The sequence below is a fragment of the Crocuta crocuta genome, unplaced genomic scaffold, assembly GCF_008692635.1.
Source record: "Crocuta crocuta isolate KB4526 unplaced genomic scaffold, BGI_CrCroc_1.0 scaffold216, whole genome shotgun sequence".
Taxonomy (NCBI): Eukaryota; Metazoa; Chordata; class Mammalia; order Carnivora; family Hyaenidae; genus Crocuta; species Crocuta crocuta.
In genome coordinates, this window is record NW_027531504.1 from 5,381,120 (window position 1) to 5,401,012 (window position 19,893).

Genomic DNA, 19,893 nt, shown 5'->3' on the forward strand with positions numbered 1-19,893 from the left:
TTCTGCGCCTCCTTATCCTCATAAGTAAAATGGGGATGATGATAGTACAAGTATCTCTCTTACAGGGCTGCTCTAAGGACTGCTTAGGTTCCTCATTATGCACTTGAACTATACCTACTACAAAGTTAGTGTTACTCAAATTTTACTATTATTTTTTTAAGCAACAGGAAACCTCTTCATAGAGCATGCTGCTTTCACCTATCACAAAGGCATCATTTAGATACTGGATCACCTTGGCTGTTTGTTCATTAGGCAATGACCCCAATACAGTCACTGGAATCCTTAAGTTATCCGGTGACTGCTGTTTAGACAGTGACTCAAAACATGCTTATATTTGTTGTTTTAGACTATCATCAAAAATGAAAGGACAATTTTTTTTTTTTAATTCTGAGAAAACTCAGATCCCTGGGCACATATTTGCTGACACCAGCTTAAGAAACACTGGTTCAAAATGCTTAGCCTGCGGCCTCCAAGCTGCTGTGAGCTCCTGGGTGCCCACACCTCGCTCGGGGCTGGTTTTCCCCCTGGAGGGTCTGGGGCAGGGAATCGCGTAGATGATAGCCGTTCGGTCAGGAAAAGAGAAGTGTTCTAAAGTGACAACCCAACGGCCATCTGTGACAACACGCTTATGACCACCGGTGATAGAGCCCACACCAGTGCGTTCCCCGGGGCTGGTCAGGGCAACAGATGTGGAATGGAGAGGGGTGGGGCTAGCCACACCAGCAGACAGTAAGGGACTTGTCTACTGGCACAGACTGGGAGTGACAGGAAGGCAGACTGTTACTTTCCACCCCCATTCTGTGTCTTCAACTCTGTTGTTTTTAAAGAATGCAAATACTATCCTTGATTCAGTCTTTAATCTGGATGGAACCGCACAGAGAAGGATGCTGTAGACTGAACACGGTGATCACTCTGCTTATCCCTCGTGCCCTCCTCTGCCTGCCTGAGAACTGCCAGGCCCCATGGCTCTACCACACCTGCAGCATCTCAGTAGCATCTCAGTGTCTCTCCCTCAAGTCAAGGGTACTAGCCACCACCCCCACCCCAGCACACATACGAACTCCAGGCAAACCTCCTCTGGCCCCTGGGGGTCTAATGAATGCCCTGCACAAAAGAAGTGAAAGCTGCTCCCTCCTCAGGATCAGGAAAGATCAACACTCATGAAACAGGGTGAAAGCACTTTCCTGTATTACCTCATTTAATTTGTGTTACACCCTTATGAGTCAAATACATTTATCATTCCCACTTTGTAGATGAGAAATTGAGGACCGATTGTGGAAGAGCAGGTGCCCCCTAGAACAGTTTACTCAGCATGTGGTCAACACACCAGTGCTAACTATTGATCACCAGTCGAAGGTAAGAGGAGTATAAGAATCGAGAATAAGTATATAGACATTTTTACTGCAACTTGTCACCACGAGATCCAAGTATGTGTCAATGTAGGCTCGTTTTACTGGCACAAGCTATGCACTAGCCAGAATCGTGAAGTAGGACCATGCTAAACATGTGACAGTCAAAGGTTTTCAACTATAACCCAAGAGTATACAAAAAATTTAGAATTCATTGATTAAAAGATTAAGTATAATTATAACTTTATATGAAAAATTGTGGGAATTGACAGCTAATGGATTGAAGATGAATTTTAAAATACAGCAATACTTGCTTCATCTTATTTTCTTTTTAAAACTTGCTTAATTTTAGGAGCTCCTGGGTGGTTCAGTCAGTAAAGTATCCGACTTTGGCTCAGGTCATGATCTCATGGTTCATGAGTTTAAGCCCTGTGTTGCACTCTATGATGACATCTTAGAGCCTGGAGCCTGCTTCGGATTCTGTGTCTCCCTCTCTCTCAAAAATAAACATTAAAAATTTTAAAAATACTCAATTTTAGATAAAAGGTAAAAGAATTAGTATGGCAAGTTTGTGTAAATGGGTTTCAAAATCTCTTTTCTAATGCTGTTAACATACCTCTATTAGACGGGCTTCTCACCAGTGTAAATGAAACAAAATACAGAAATAGTTTATATACATCATCTCCTGCAAGTAGCAGTGTCATATCCAACCTAGATTAAATTCATTAGTTAACAAGAAGCAAACTCTTTGTACACTAAAAGTGAAGTACTTACTGATAAATGTGGTGTTTGTTTAAAGTGTACTTACAGGCATTTAATACAAGGATTCTCTACTTCACTTGCAAACCTTTTTTGTTTGGTTAAATTACTGAATGGCAAAGTTATCAGTATTAATAATGATATTCTATGTTATTTGCCTCTGTATGCATTTTCAATGAATATGTAGTTGTCATTTTTTTCCTCATTACATTTATTCTTTCTTTTTTTTTTTTATAAATGTTTTGTATTTATTTCTAGGAGAGAGAGAGAGACAGCGTGAGCAGGGGAGGGTCAGAGAGAGAGGGAGTCACAGACTGAAACAGGCTCCAGGCTCTGAGCTGGCAGTCAGCACAGAGCCCGACGCGGGGCTCGAACCCACCAACCGCGAGATCATGACCTAAGCGAAAGTCGGACGCTTAACCGACTAAGCCACCCAGGCGCCCCTCATTACATTTATTCTAACTGTGTATATTGAAATGTCATTTCATGCCCATAAAATCACTAATTAAAAATCGGGCTTATATTTTGGTACCTTTGGTCTTTATTTTCCTAGTAACTTATTCTTCTTGCATTCCACAAAATTATCAGTCCACCATATGTTGGAAATTCTAAAAACTTATCCTTTTCCCCTGCTGGCTTAAGAAGCACTGACCCCAAATGCTGACCTGGTGAGCACCGATCTTTGTTTTGTTTGCCAACGTGTCTCCACCTCAGATCGGTGACAGGTCACACTACACACCCAACAGACATTTGTCACATGAATGGATGAATAAATAAAACTGAGGTTAGCTTGCGCCACAGCCTGTACCCTGTATTACCTGCTCTGTGATACGGCAATGCAACACGCATGAGAATCTGGAGGAGGCTCTTTTGGAGAAGGCCTTCCAGAAGAGGGAGCATGAGTGCGCACCCTTTAAACTAAAGGGTGTGTAAAAACGGTAAAGGGGTGAGCGGAGAGAGGCAGACGTCCTCCAGAGCAGGAACAGAGCAACAGCAAAGGCCAAAGCAAGAATCGGGATGGGGGCCTGGAACAAAATGCACCTGCAATTTACCCAGAGGCAACCTCCCCCACTTGAGTCTGAAAAAGTCACCAAGTAGCAGGGGTGATGTGCTCCCTCCAATTCCACCAAACCTCCAGCAGCTGCTGGGCTGACAGGAGAGTTAGGTCCCCCATGAATACCAGCGCTGCTTTGGCACCCAGAACCTGAGCCCCAAGGCCAACTCACAGTGACATGAATAGTGTAAGTTAATGCTTCAGGAACCACCTCGTTGCTAGGGGCTCTAGTAATGCTTTAACTCTAATTTGGAGGGAGGGGAACAAAGAGGTACAAAGAGGGTCTCTCCAAACTGCTTAAGCTTCAAGCCCCACAAAATGTGGCCCTGCCTCTGTAGAGCCTCTCTTCAAGCTGCTGCTTTACTCAGAGAAGCTGCTTTTCCTCTGCTAGGAAGCGGGCATTCTCTCTGTCTGCCACAAGGTGGCGCCAGACATCTTAACGCGAGATGGGGCTGCACAGAACCGCTTTATGCAAAGCATGAGGTTTTTGCTTCCATTCTTAGAAGTCGAAATACCAACTTATTTGTTCTTCTTTCTATTGATGGCAACCTATCACTTCTCTTTGCATGTTCCTAGTTTCATTTTTAAAGTTACACTAAGGTGGGAGTTGAGGGGACAGTACTATTTGATTTTCTAAAGCTTACATATTGTGCCAACAAAAGGAACTAGTCAACTTAAAAAACAAAAAACAAAACAAAAAAAAAACAATGTCAGGGGTGCCTGGGTGGCTCAGTCAGTTGAGCGTCCAACTTTGGCTCAGGTCACCATCTCACCGTTCATGAGTTTGAGCCTACCCCCACGGCTCAGAGCCTGGAGCTGCTTCAGATTCTGTGTCTCTCCCTCTCTCTCTGACCCTCCCCTGCTCCCACTCTGTCTCTCAAAAATAAAAAACAAAGTTTTTAATTAAAAAAAAAACAACTTCAGTCAGAAATTAGAGAGCTCAAGGAATGGAGAAGAGCACCTACATAAGAACCAAACAGAGTAGGCAGGTGCTCAGTAAGTAGATGCCTTTTTGCTTGCTAAAACCTGGATGGTTAGAGAAAGGAGGCTAAATGTTAACACTTCATATGAAAATTCTCATACCTTCCAACCCTCTGTCCGAGCAGAATCTAGCAAGCATTTGTATGCCATTATATCATCCAGGTCCAAAAAGAAGGGCAGAAACTATTTCATTCTATGAAACAAACCCTGCACTTATCAAGAATTGGAAAACAACACTTTGTATTATTTGAGATGGTACTAACTCAGCACAGGACACCTTTAAGGCATTAAGTAAATGAGGATAACATTTGGTAACCACACCCAGACGTGAAGTCTTTTTCATTATTTTTATGAGGTGGAACAAAGATTCAATTTTTTTTCAAAAGGCATTTTGATTATCATCAACCCCTGCATGTAAAAAAAAAATGCCAATCTAGGAAGCCAAGTTCAAGTCCCTCAAAGCTCTTTTTACTTATTAACAAATGTTTGTATTCTCATTCATTCTGGGAACATCTACAGAATGTGCATTTTTTAAAGAGCAAGGTGAACAGGAAGAGAGGGAGAGAAGCCATTGCTCAGTCTACTTATTCACTATAATAAGTCCGCAATGTTTTTGCAAATACAATTTTTCAAATATCTCTTCCACCTGAGGAAAGAGATGGGGAAGGCACTGTACTAGAAATAGCCACTGTAATAGAAACTTAGGAAACTGTATTGTCTCTGGGTAAATTAGAAGCAACTTGATAGGTTCGTTGATGACTTTTTATAAGTGAATTTCGTTCGGACCAGTAAATGGATGGCTACATTAACTCTGGCTGGGAAATCATGTTTGAGCCATTCTACTTCCTCCTTCATCTGTATATTCATGCTATTTTCCACCCCACCCCACTATTGCACAACTCTGCTCATCTTATCCCGTGTTTTCAGACAGACCTGCACAGAGATGGAACATGGCCTATTTTCCCACTATGCTGCCTCACATGGGCACTTCTATGATCCCTAATTTGGCAACATCCCCAAATTTCCTAATGTTCCTGCTCCAGAGTTTGTTCTTTCTGGGCTTGAAGAAGCAGCATGGAGCAGTCAGTCCAGAGGGTTAATAAATAATTGGTTGCCCCAGAAGCACACACCTATTTCTCTGTACCTCAAAGAGGCAAGTCCATTTGAGTGGGACGGTGATGGGAGAAGCTCAGTCGCTGCCCCATCCATCATGAGCCTTCAACAAGGCTTACTGCTGCCTCCACATGTGCCTTCTATGGGGCCTTCAAGAAGGCTTCCACACGGGGAGCCATTTAGTGTTAGCCTTCATTTCATTAGTATCCTCAGCAGTTTCAACAGGGCACCTGGCAGACAACAGGCATTTTTATAAGCAGGGGTGTCGTGAATCTAAATTTCTTTGGGTCTTGATTTCTTTTTAAATGTTTATTTTTGAGAAACAGAGCACAAGTAGGGGACGGGCACAGACAGAGACGGAGACACAGAATCTGAAGCAGGCTCTAGGCTCTGAGCTATCAGCGCAGAGCCCAATGCGGGGCTCGAACACACAAACCGTGGGAACATGACAGGAGCTAAAGTCGGACACTTAACCAACTGAGGCACCCAAGTGCCCCTGGATCTCAATTTCTTTAGCCGTAAGGAGGGGACTGTAATATCTGACTTCAGAACTCTTCCTTAATGTGCTAATGAGCCCAAACATAGGATAATTTTATCATTCTCTTTTTTATCTCAGGAGAAAGATGGACTTGTTCACCTCTCCAGTATCTTCTGACTGCATGAGCCCTGCATCTCTCTCCTTGGCTTGTCAGGGAGCCACACAGAGTGTGCGTTCTGCAGCCTTAAACATACACATCTCCATTTAATCTCTTCTTTGAAAACATCACACACAACTTTATTGGGCCGTTAAAGGAAGACAAGCCTGCTACATCAAAGCAGCCAACTGGCCACCGAGCCTTCCGAAAGTGAGGCTGTAGTTCATTATAGCCACTCGGTTAACCACATCCACCTCCCTCGTATATCAACAGGCCCAGGAAACAGATTTAGAAATCCTGGGCACTGCAGGGAAAATGTTTTCAGGTAACCAACTGTATTTAAAAAGCAGACCACATCTTGACAGATGAGAAGGACTATAAAAATCAGAGGCTCCTACAACCTGGGACAGTCCCCAGGTTCCCCCCCGCCCCCCCCGAGTCTCACGTGGAAGCACGGGCTCTACCAACAAATGTCTTTTCTTTAACAGACGGCTTGTTCCTTCCCAGACAGTTTTGGACTAAAACCCAAACGTTCACTTTCTTTGCAATTGTTTCTGTTGCCCGTGTGTTCTGAGCACATCTTAATTCTGGCCTGAAGCACGTCGTCCCCACTCAGTTCTCAGACTTGGTAACACTCGGCTTCCTCTTCTGCAGGTTGCAGGCAGGAAACTGGAAAATGGGCCACAGGAAACCTGGCCTCCTACATCTGTCCCACTTTGTAATTGCAGCTCTGGTTTCATTTTGCTTTGTGTGTCAGCTCTGTTTTAACCCTCACTACGACGGCCAAGCTCTGCTTTCTGGAAGAACACAGCTATTCTTATTGCCCAAGAAAACTCACGGAGACTGTTTTTTCCTCCCCAGAGTAATTAACCCCATGAATTCAACAGGGAATAAATTGCTAAGCAAATTCTTCTTCAACAGTAGCCATGTGGATCAAAAAAGTGCATGGAACTAGAAAAATGATTCCTTAGATGTCTTAAAGCTACCAATAAACCCCTGGGGGGAAATCAAGACTATCCTAGAGTACTGGACACAGAAGTTATTGTAGAGAAATAGGATTGCCAGTGGTCCAAGGCTCCCTGACAAAGTTTGACTTGTGAGGCTTTGATAAATAACATATGAAAATAAGCTATACTCATACCTCACTATAATTGCTTTCATTATGACACGGTCTCAAATTACATTTCTTAACAATTATCACCATTATGTTGAACTACATGAAACTGTTGTTTTTATGGGTCAAAAACAGTCAAACATCCACACTCTCATACAGGCAACTTAAAGCATATAATCATATACAGAGAACACACACACACACACACACACACACACACCCAGGATGGTCTCTCCTTCCTGTGTTTAGGTCCATGGACCCTTTTGAGAATTTAAAATTCTCTAGGGGAAAAAAAGCTAAGCTACAAAATACACACAATGTCAACATGATTTATAAAATACTAAAGATAATTTCTAAATTTCCAAGAGCCTTATTCTAAAGGAAATGTTAGGTGTCTCCTCCCCGACCAGTAATAGTGAGAGTCCACGGAATACTCTAGAAAAGGGCTCATACCAAAATAAAAATCTGTTACTTCTCTAAATAGGATCTTTTTTTTTAAAATAACATTCTGATGAGCATTTATCATGTACCAGGCATTGTGCTCCGCACTTCATACACATCTAAAATCTAATCCTCCATGAGGAGGTTGTGACATTAGAAGGTGAAAGAAGATGCTCGTGGCCACAGGAGTGATGTAGACGGAGACTCCTGTCCAGAGGCTGGTTCCATGTCCAGCTTCTTAATACCATTGTTCCTCTGGCAGGGGCTTCATTTCTTACACGCACACCTCACCGCTGCTCAGAGAGAAAACTCATTTTAATTCAGTGGGACGTGAACGTTCCCACTATGAATCAAATCAGGAAATTTCCTTGTTCACTTCTGGCTTTGCCTCGTCTGTGACTCCTGTTACCGCAATTGGTTCTGTTTTAAGGAAGAGACGTTGAATCCATGCTACCATCATTTTTTAAACTCATTTCCTTTTTTAAAAGATCTGCATGTTGGGACACCTGGGTGGCTCAGAGGGTCAAGCGTCTGGCTCAGGTCATGACCTCACAGCTTGTGAGTTCGAGCCCCGCGTCGCGCTCTCTGAGGTCCTCGCAGAGCCGGCTTCGGATCCTCTGCCTTCCTCTCTCTCTGCCCCACTCCCACTAGCTCTCTTTCCCAAAAATAAACATTTTTTTTAAACAAAAGACATGTATGTTGGCTTAGCCCCACTCCAGGTTCATTCAGCAATAATGGTGAATAAATAATGGTGTTGGTTCCTGATAATAAAGATAAGACGTGGGAAGCTGCACCGTCTGTAACTCAGCTCCCCCTCAGCAGGGGAGCTCTTCCTCTAGCCGGGGTGCACACAGGCCAGTGGAAGAGGAGGATGCGAGGCAAGAACAGAAATGCTGAGGACTGAGCCTGGCTCCAGAGAGGGCATCTAACACCTGCACGCTTTCCTCCTGACAGTAAAAGGAATCCTGAGAAACACTTCACCTGAGAATAGAAACGGCCTGGGAGCCTCACTGAAACCACATGATAGCACCCAGCGCGGCCCCCAGAAGCCAGCAGAAGCTCACGCTTCTTCCTTTAAAAACAAACAACTCTGGGGAAGCCCTGTTTTGAGTTCTAAGATAGAAATATTTGGGATTTCGGGGAGGATCGTGACAAGCGCATGAAAACAAAATACTGTCTTGGGTTCAGTACCACTTACTTAAAATCTTGCCAACAGTCCTTAAATGTGAACCTCCACTGAACGGAGCTCCCTAATTTCCAGTGGGGATTTTTCCTCCCATACTACCCTGAATTCTTATATTTCATAGGCCTTTGAATGGAAAATCTTTTACCTAAGCTTTTGTACTATTCCTATTTTGAAACTTGATCCTGTGTGTAAGGGGAAAAGTTGGAAATCAGAATATAAATTCTCATGACAGCCACGGCCTGAAAGAGTTGTATGATCTCAGGCAGCGATGTCAAAAAAAAAAAGTTGAAGCACAGAGAAATTATCTGTAAAACAATGATAAGGCCAATCTCAACCCCCTCCATATGTGAGTGCTATCAAACTGAAAGACTTTATATGTTTATTTTGAAAATAAAAGTCCAAGTTATCCTTTTGGCCAATACACTGTATAAGTGATCTTTAAAATAGGAATGGAACAATGCCTTCAGCTTCAAATAAAACCTGAACAGAGACATTTTTTAAATCTACGGTTGTCTTAACATGAGGAAATGTCTGTTTGCTTACTTTGTTATGATAGTTTTACAGAAGTCAAAAATAAAGGAAATCTTACATGCCGCTTTCACTAGGATGAAACCATAATCTTTCAGATAAACTTGAAAGCTTTTTAGCCCTAAATAATAAGCTGTAAATGCCAAAAGTATATACCCAGCATAGTAAGAAACCTTCCGCATGATACAAAATGATGGTGGATTTTCCACATCCAGAAACTAAAACATTTCCTTCCAGAGCATCCTCCAAACCCTCTATTGTGTTGAAACTGTAAAATCTTTCTAAATCAGGACTTCCTCCTATTATGCTTTAGAGGCGTCTTTCTGGGAAGGGTAGATCCAAGGCAAAAGGTAGGAATTCCCGCAGCACCACCCAGTGGAAACATTAGAAAAAAAACACACACACACAAGATAAAATATGTTTAGTCAAAGAAAATGCATGTCTTAGCTCTTCTAACTAAAAATCTGGACACTGCCTCTTTCCATCAATGGCAACCAGCAATATATTTTGCTTAATAACAGTGCCCTTCTTCCTGGGGCTGTTCCTCAAACACCACCCATCCAAAGGATCACCAACGTCATCTTCCCCGTCTCTCTCACACGTGTTCACACACACTGAGCGGACACCGGGCTGGAGGAGGAAGGAGGCCCCAGTGGGGTCAGGTGTGGGCTGCAACACCATCTCTTCCTCTCTGAAGGATTCCCAAGGGACCCTGGGGACCGGGAAATGTGCACAGCTGTGCTCAGCATCCCAGGCCTGCTGCAGCTCTGGGCATTTCCTGACAGAAAGGTAACCATCTGTGCACCTTCCTCTTCCCCTGGCCCGGCTGCACCCGGTCTGGGCCACCTCCAACATCTGCACGGCAATTCTCCCTCCCTAGCTCCACCCAGGGAAAGGTACAGACCCTTTCCTCTTGGCCCATCTCCTCCGTGCCTCCAAATCTCTCCCCATGGGACCACTGCTTCTGCCCTGTCCTGCCAAAGCTGCTGTGGGTCCCACACACCCTCCAGGGGTGGTTCAGTCTCTCTGCTTCATTTACTAGCATTATAACACGTCTCTTCACCAGTGGCTGCTTCTCACACATGCATGACACATCAGGCTACTAATCTTAGGAACCCTTGACCTCCTCCTTTCAAGCTTTCCTTCACAGCCTGGAGAGAGAGAGAAGCCATGGGACCTCCCAGAGCCACTTCTCTGTCTTTTCTATAGAACTTAAGGTATCATTTCTTCTATCATCTCTGGATGGTTAAGCCAGTGGGTGGTCCAGTCAGTTAAGCAGCCGACTTCGGCTCAGGTCATGATCTCATGGTTAGGGGGTTTGAGCCCCATGTCAGCACAGAGCCTGGAGCCTGCTTCAGAATCTGTCTCTCTCTGTCCCTCCCTCACTCATACTGTCTCTCTCAATGATAAACATTAAAAAAAAAAAAAAAAAGACAACTATCCCCAATATCAGCACTCCTGGCAAAGTAATCTTTCCCTTTTTCTAGAGTAAGATAGAACCCATTTTATAGGTCTTTTTTAAAAGAGTGTATCTAGAAAATGACAGTAAGCAACTGATCTTGATAGTCACCAGTGTATGATCAGTGTTAAAACTTTATAATGTAGCATTTTTGAGCTGATAATTTACAAATGGCTCATAATATTATAAATGTTCTTCCTTTCCTTTTCTGAAATTTAACATGGGCCAAAATATGGTGGCTCCCGGAAATGCTAAGATTTCGGTGGATAACATAGGCATTAGCTCGGGTCTGGGTCCCGCCCTGTGCGGTGCTGGTGCAAATATAGTTATGAGTTACCGGTTTCTGTGACATCTTTGGAGACTGCTGAGAAGTACAAGGCACTGCCTTACACGGATGATTAGCTAAGCAAGGAAATGGACTCCTCCAGCTTCTAGATTCTGTGGTCACTTCAGCTGTTCGGCTCTTGTTCAGTGCTCTTCTCAGCAAAACTCTTTCATGGTTTAGGAAATGCAAATTCTAGGCATCAACAGTTTTACATAATCTGGGAGGGTAATATATTCACTTTGCAAGGGATCTATAAAAAACAGTGACGCTGCAGTCTTCAAAATGTCATCACCTGCTCATGTGGTGGACACCTGTGGGGATTTTAGCTGCATCTCAAGTCATGAAGGTAGACTATCCCTTTTATGGTTTTACGGTCTCCACATGCATACGTTTCTCTCACATTTTTGTACCTTTCGCTACATATGGTGATTATGGTACCAAACGCAGAGTTTCATCTAAACTTAAATAACTTCTAATCGAGTTCTTTTTAACACAAAGCAAAAATATGATGGCATTAAGATAAAGTGGCACACAAAAGGCATCTCATTTTCCACTGAACGTCTATTTAAAATCGAGCCCGACTGGTCGACAAACTACAGTAAGTGGAACACATTTAAAGTATCTTCGTGTTGAGTACAGTTATTTCTAAGAAAACTGTTGCAAAAATAGATGAGTGATTTCAAAATTAATCTTCGCTCAATGCCATGTTATTTTAAACCTATTTATTAACTCCCCCAAATGTACTGAATAAATGGTTTACTCATTTGTGTCCGGTTAATGCAGACACATTTCCTTCAAAGGACCTGTAAAAGCATCTGACAGAACAGAATGGCTGTTGGTGGCATCAGCATCACACATCAGATGTATACCCCGAAGTGTCCTGATGGCCCTTTCTTCCCATTCAGGAATCTGCCATCCACTAACCCACCTTGGCCCTCTCCTGAAATGGCACATACAACTTGATACTCTACTCTTCCCATAATTGTTCCACATGAATATATTAACTGTAAAAAAAGAAAACAGCCAGAATTTGCTTTAGATGATCTTTTCCCTCTTGCTAAAGAGAGTCACCCTTCCTACGTTTTAATCACCCGGAGCATGTATAATCTATGTCAAGGTCTTAAAATTTCTACTTTCCCAAAGTCAAATTAGTAGGTCTTAATATTTAGGTTAAGAAAAAAAAGAAGCAAAGGATGTGGCCATGGCTGGAAGAGGATGCTGTGCTTGTGGTTCGGCTCTGATTTAAATCAGAGCAGAGCAATGCTCTTATTTAAAAGCAGGCACTCTGAGCTTTGGAGAACCCCAGTGTACTTGGGTCATTTGTTCAATTCAAGGCATCTTCTAACAGCCCATACCTTTATAATAAAAGTAATTCACGTTAAGAAAATGTTACCATCATTCAAAATTGCTCAATTTGTCCAAGTACCCTAGATGCCGAATTGAGAGTTATCACCCAAAGAAGTGAATGAAGCCAAGTAAGGAAATGTCGAGGGCTGACTGAGTGATATTTTTGCCTTGACTCTCAAAGATGAATTTAACCTTGTGCTAGAGACTCAGCACGGATGGGCCAACCTAGGCCTGCTTGGGGCTTAATCAGTTCCAATCCTGCCCTCAGAATGTCACCTGCAGAATCTGGAGATGTTTGTTCCAAAATACTTTTAAAAAGAAAAAAATGAAATAAAAATAAAAAGTAATGCTCTACCACCCAACATCTTCTGGTCTAAGTGATCAGCATCTAGGGCTTGGATTAGCAGAAATAACTTCCCTACCAATGCTCATGGATTCTAGATTCCAGAAGGTTTCGAAAAGCAAAACCGTACAAAAGATTGAGGCACTGCATCATATATAGTCTTCCAAAGACTACTCAAGGGTTTAGTCTCTTATGTCCTTAAAGGGACCTGCTGAAATTATCAGGAATATCCACTTTCGCTCTCCTAGAAGTTATATTTTTAAAAATCCAAGTTTTCTCTGGGTTCTCACAGGGGAATAATGGTGCTTTTGGATGAGAACTTTAGCAAATGTTCCCTTATGCTCCCATCCTCTCTACAGAATTAGGGCTCGGATCTTACAGGAAAACAGTGGCTCTGGATGCAGAAAGAACACGAACTGAGAATATACAGTCCCATGTTCTCTGAGATGCCTGCCTCCCTCTTGTCGCCAACATATGTGGAGGCATACCCAGATAGACAGACGGACAGACACATACACACACCTGTCAATGCTTATCTTTTTCACTTTCAAATGAACTCCAACTACCAGGGCTTATGTTTTAGCCTCTAAAGGAAAAATTTTTCAAACTTCAATAAGGAGATAGTGGGGAGATTATATTTCCAGTTCACTGAGTATTAACCAGAGAACTGCCCTTCTTAACTCCAAGGTTCAGAAACTGGATGACCATCTACCCCTTTTCTCACTTAATCGAGCATTCTGACCTTTCTGGCCCTTGGTATCATCTTTCCAAGGATGAAGAGAACTTGCAGGTGCAGATAGTGTAGGAGAATCCTGGCTCTTAATTCCTACAGAGAATTCCTGAAGTTACCCAGGAGCACATCCTGAAACAAATTCTGGGGCTTATTTTGTTGCCGTTTGGAACTCTTTCTTCTCACAGTTAACTACAGAGAGAGAAATCTGTTTAATCATACATTCTGGTTAATCAAGGTTTGATGATCAACAAACTGCTCTTTGGCAAAACCCAGCTGAAACTCACACAGATCTACCCCTCCTCCACTAAAAGCAATGTAGATATTAGTCATTCATCCTTTCAAATACACAGGCAGAGAATCTTTTATTTTAAAAAATCAGAAACATCATCCGTTAATTACAAAAAATTACAAACAAAAGCTACACACACAGGTTTTAGTAGAAGAACTTGTAACTGTAAATATTATGGAATTCAGCCCAAAGAATTATGAAAACTTGGTCAGTTGAAGTCTTGATGAAAGACTAATGATGGTTACTATAGAATGATCAGTTTTAACATGGAAAGAATTTTACATCAAGATCCTTCCAAGTTGTGCTGACCTATGAATTAACTGTTAACCAACCATTCCCAGAATAACACCGATATCAGCATCAGGGCTGAGTGAGGTCTATCCTCTCAGATATTAACAAACTTGTTTTCTGTACGTCCACCATTTTTGCAAGTCTGGATAAAAACTCTGGAAAACGACATATCCTCTATACAGTTACTTCCTGGCTGTCTTTATGATTTAACCAAGAAATATGCCTCTTATTAATCCCAAATAGTTCACTGTCTAGGAGAGGGTTGGATTTATGCATAGCAATAAAGTGCTTTATCAAGTCCAATGGCAAGTTTCTCCCCCTTTAGATTGTTTCTAATTCAATGAATGCCAGGTATTGGACAATATGCTGGGATAAATGTGAGGATGAGAAAAACAGATCAGGCCCAGAGGGAGCTTCCGGACTTCTCAGACGTGAAACCCATCATGGCGCGTCCGTGCTCAGGTACCCCTTGCTCTCTGAATCTAATGGATTCAAAGGTTAGGCAGAGACTTCAGATAACAAGGGACGCCATGCTATCAAGTCTACTTGGCTCCTGAGTTTGGGATAATGAGTATCAACGAATAATGAAGGACACCAGCCCTATCTCTAGAAATCTAGATCTCAACGTGTTCACTAACCTGCATGTGGATAGTAAGAATTTGGAGAGGGAGAATTCGGGTAAATGAGAAAACCTATAAATAAAGGTGGCAGGGGCTTAAAGGCCAGGGCTGATGACCAGATGACAGTGGGATCTGAGCCTTGAAGAATGGCCACAAACTGGCAAAGCAGAGTGAGAACAATCTATGCAAGTGGGGGCAGGGAAGGGAATTCCCAGGGAGAGACAACAGCATTTGGAAAGGCCCAGTGGCCAAGAGCTCACAACTGGCTTGAGGATGGATGAAAAGCCAGGGGGGTTTCTGGCTCAAATCACAGCTTACATTAAGGAGTTGGGTCTTTAGCCTGGCAGAAGCCACTGGGAGATTTTAAGCAGAGGGATGAGGCAGTCAGACCTGTGGTTAAAGGATCAGTCTAGCTTGTGGGTAGACAAGGGACTAGACAAGGCGAGAGGGAATGAGGGATCCCTCAGACACAGCAGTGGAGGATGGACAGCATTTTCAAAGACAATAGGAAGGAAGGAGCAGGGACTAAACCTTGTGGTCAAAATCCTATCTGGGGCTACTCAGCATACAACCCAGACAAAGTCACTGGTGTCTCCAAGAATGACCCAACTGTAAGCCATCAGATAGGAGTGATGCTGGTCACAAACCTTAAAAAAAAAAAAGAAAAAAAAAAGGAAATGAAGCATGGCAGCGAATACCAACCTTGCCTAGAGTGTTCCTCATTCAACAAGGAGCTAGAATGGGATTGAAGGGGAAATTTATGGGGAACCCCTTTTCCCACAACACACTTCACTTGAATCGCTATGTCTGAAAGTTGGCTGTCTGCAGAGGACAGCAAAAGTTTTCATATTTTTACAACTTAGAAGAATTCAAGTTCCTTACTCCAAAAACTAGTACAACACAACTTTGACTTGAAAGGGTTTACCCCAGTCTCTCCACCTGGATCGCTTCACCATCCAGCTGGAAAACTGAGGTTCAGGAAGATGAAGGGCTAGCCTCTCAACCCAACTGGTTTGAAAGGGATCTACCTTTTCCTGCAGCACACAGCTTACTTTGGGTTAGCTTAAGTGGTATTAAATAATGTAGAAGGACCTTTTCCTCCTATCCTAGTGCTAAGGAAATCTACACATTTTAATGATTACGTTTAAGCAAGCAGTTAAATAAAGATACTGCAGTATTTTATCAAGGCGTTCTGGGCTTTAATAACCTACATGGTAGAATCATGAAATTGTCAGAACAAAGAGAAATAGCTAAGGCATGTTTTAGGGTGATGGAAATATTCTCTATTTGAAGGCAAGGGGTATGAATTCCCTGGATGTATACAAAAACACTGAAGACCTGTGCATTTCCATGCGTGAAATTAAATCTCAATTAAAAAAAAAAAAAAGACACCTATGGTCTCAGATTCCTTGTTCTACTGCTGGGAGTGAAGGAATTCTGCCCACGGTCTAAGAGAAGGCATTAGATAAGTGTGTTTTATATCTACCCCATCATTCCCATATGTAAATGTAGAAAATTAGGAAGTATTCTTAGATATGGCATCTTTAAAGATACTTATGATACCACGTGCTTAAGAGCCTCTTTTTAGAGCAGATATGTGAGTAAATTAATTTGTCCAGTTCAAATGAGATTAGTATAACCATCATCTTAATTTCTTTTTAAAAATATACAGATAAGTCTTACAGACATTATAAAATAACCCTATTTAATTCATAGAATAATTGAATAATTACTTTCTAGGAAATGCAAATTAAGACATCTCATCGATGAGTTCCTAATTTCTAGTGGCAATTCACACCAAATTACAATTTATTGAAATGACCAATTCAAGGTTTATTTTTAAACTGCTGACACATACGTTAAGTTTCAGGTAATGGACGAAAAGCCATTTTTATTTTGGTTACAGGTAGGAGTCATAAGGAGTCAAATTTCTGCATAGAATAGTTACTTAAAAAAACTGAATAATCTACCGTTTTTGAAGGCCTTCAGGATTCGTTACCAGATGGTTACACACACACACACACACACACACACACACACACACACAATTTCCTGGGGCTGCACTTTTGGTGGTTAAAGGCAGAGTTGTCATAGTCTCACTGCTGCAATTTCAACCAAAAAGCTGGATGATCTTAATTCAAAGTAGCCATGAGCAATAGTAATCTTGAGCTGCAAATCCACTTAAAACACCAATTTCAAAGTTTGGGAACTCTGGAAATAAAATGAAACTGTAATAACTAAGAATTGTCTCAATGTGCAAGAGACCTCTTCCTCCCTCTTTAAAGTTCAAGGTATATTTTCGGTTTAACCTAGCTTCTCTTTTTTCATCATCTAACATTCTATTTTGATGTGTAGGGCCCTGGACTTCCTGTTACTACATCTTGATATTCTACTGTGAATCATGACTCATTCTTAAATCATAGAGAAACTCATCGAAATCCCAAATTTCACAGCACGTATGAATTCAGTCTTTTAAGAGGTCAGCATTCTTCGAACATTACTTGGAGCTGCAGAGACAAAAACACTGAACAAGTCCATGTAGAAATTATGTCAATCCACTGTTGAGTCAACACATTTATTAGATCAATAAATACATGCTCTATGCGTAGTAATTTTGGTCTTGGTACTAGTTATGAAAATGTGTTACATGATAGGTTAAGTAAAAATAAGTTACAAAACAGAAAGCGTAGTAGGATTCCAATGAAAAGTTTTACGTATGTGTGCATGTATGTGGGTATGTGTCCATACACATACACACACACACACACACATACATACACACACACGTATTGTAGAAGACTGAAAAAATATATACCAAAATGTCAACAGTGGGATTGTAGGAAATGTTTATATTTTTCTTCGTGGTTTTCTGAATCTTCCTAACATAACTCACATTACTATTTTTTAAAACAGAAAAAAAAAAAAACCCTCCTAACCTTTAGAAAATATTATTATGCTGGTGTGATCTCAAATATACTATCAATCAATCTATGAAGGCAAAGGGGGAATTAATGGATAACCAGGACATAAAAAGCTCTTGCCAGAAACAGAAAAACCTGACGGGAGTGGGGTCCTTCATTCAAATGACCCACGTCACTCTCGTGTGTGTAGGCAGAGACCGTCAGGAAGGGGCAGAAGTCAGGGCACAGCCAGAATACAGAACCCATTTCTTTTAAAGTTTAATGAGGAACCCCAGGTCTGGGGAACATGGAGACGGCTGAATCATTCCCTAGGACTGGAAAAGAGCTAAGCAGTTTTAATTCATAAGCAGTAATTCACCATCCGAAAAAAAAAAAAAAAAAGAAGGACTCTACTCCAGGAAGTCACATCCTTGGACAATATTTGTTAGTGTTTTGGGTTTGTCAATAGGGAATGTTTTATAGCCATATTGTTTTTTGGAATCAGATAGGTGTATAAACATGATTGGGTACCACAGAACACACAAAACCCAGTATCTGACAGCTGAGAAAGGAATATTTTAATTTATATGCACTGACTGGAAGGGCTTTAAAACCGATTTCAGGAAAAGATTCAAGTTCCAAAAAGTTATTACAAATATAAATTTCAATATATGATCTCTGAGTTACATTTCCTGTATATTACAGTTTTGAATTATTAATTTTTTTAAATAAGAAAAAGATCTTTAATAGAGGTTTCAGGAAACTCCAAAATTCAAATGGGGCTGAAAACTTGCTGCCTTCCTTATCTGGGCTATTGCCATTCTGATCCAAAAAGCATTAGTACCAAGCAAGTGAGGTTCAGAGATGGTCTAATTCAGCTCACAAAGGAAAACCATCACAACTCATCACTTAAATGTCCTTCTATTGTCTATTACTGACCAAAAAGAGAGAAAGGGAGAGAAAATTCATCCACACCGTGTTACATATGTGGCAGAGAAGTACAACTTATAACTAGTAAATGTCCTATCCACTGAATGGCTGCCTGTAAAAGAGTTATCATCATCATTAATGTAAGTAAGAGTTTCTCAACTCAGACACGGACATTTGGGGCTGGAAAATTACTTGGGGGCTGTTCTGTACCTTGCCAGATGTGTAACAGCATTTCTAACTCTTTACCCCACTAGATGCCAAAAGCATCGCCTCTCGTTAAGAAAGCCAAAATGTCTCCAGATATTGCCAAATGTCACCTGGGGGACAAAATTACTCCAGAAAGTCTGTTCATCCAGATTTGTTTGTAGTTTGCTCAAAGGGGCCTTTCTTGAGCTTTTGGAAAGCTATTTTCCCCCTTATCTATTTATTATAAGTTCTGTTATCCTACACACAGCTTTCGATGCAACAATTTACTGAGCATCTACTCTGTGCCAGGCACCACGTTAGGGACATCCTGTACTTCTGTCCACTGAGTCACACCCTGGTTGGGCTGTTTTCAGGACATGCTTTGCCACCATAAGAGAAACACCAACACCTCAAAAACCCTCAAGAGTATGTCCCCAAGCAGCAAGTCCTTGTCCATAAAGGAACCCCACAGTTCCGATCAGGTTCCTTAAAACTCTCTACCCTTTTTAGCAACTCTACATATTTCCAACATTTAAAGGTTTAAAAAGGGGGGCTGGGGGGTGGGGAAGGCCAGAAGGCCTTTGCTATTTTGCTGTATTTGGCACAGAAAGACCATCAGGGGGGTTTTTACAGGCAGGATCATTACTGGAAATTCTAAAAACACTTATGGACAGTCTTCTTAACTGTCTGACCCACATGCCCTCCTAACACAATTTGTAATTTTATAATCCCCATAAATTGAAACCCATAACTGACCTATCCCAAATAAATGTGTCACAGACAGAGAAAAAGGGAGAGAGATCAGAGGGTATTTTGTTTGGCAATAAAGCAATAAGGCTCAGAAATCGATTTGAGCTCATTAATATATGCCTGGAACATGCTTAGTTTCTCATCTCCTCCGGCTCCCCACCGCCCACACCCCCTTCCAACAAAGACATAAGCACAGAGGAGAAAAGATGGGGGTGTTTAAGCTGCTTGGGCAATAGAAACTTCACACACACACACACACACACACACACACACACACACACTACACACAACTAGAAAAGAAAAACCTGTAAGTCTGAAATCCAAAATGGCCCAAGTGACTTCAAAGTTTTCAGGATAGTGCCCTGAAAAGGTTGTCGGGCAGCTGCACCTCTAAGTAAATAAAGCCGTAACTTGTCTCAGTCTCCAGCACACGGCTCCCCGGCTGACAGTGGCTGCACAAAACCCCTCCTGTGCCGAGCAGCGGAAACTCCTAATGAGATTAGTTGGTGTGTGTGCAGACATTACTTAGCAATGACTAAAGGGGCTCTCTCTTCCTGCAG

The 19,893-nt window shown here is 41.8% G+C and overlaps 1 protein-coding gene across 2 annotated transcripts in view; it reads right to left on the reverse strand.

Annotated features, from left to right (window-relative positions):
• ELK3 (ETS transcription factor ELK3) overlaps nt 1-19,680 on the reverse strand; it is a 62,627-nt gene extending 42,947 nt beyond the window's left edge. Inside the window, exon 1 of one of the 2 annotated variants that reach the window (XM_077772214.1) lies at nt 19,639-19,680. The gene's annotated coding sequence lies outside the window, so the exon portion shown is untranslated. The remainder of the gene's footprint in view (nt 1-19,638) is intronic. The other variant, XM_077772213.1, reaches the window with a different exon arrangement.
• Between the last annotated feature and the right edge of the window lie 213 nt (nt 19,681-19,893).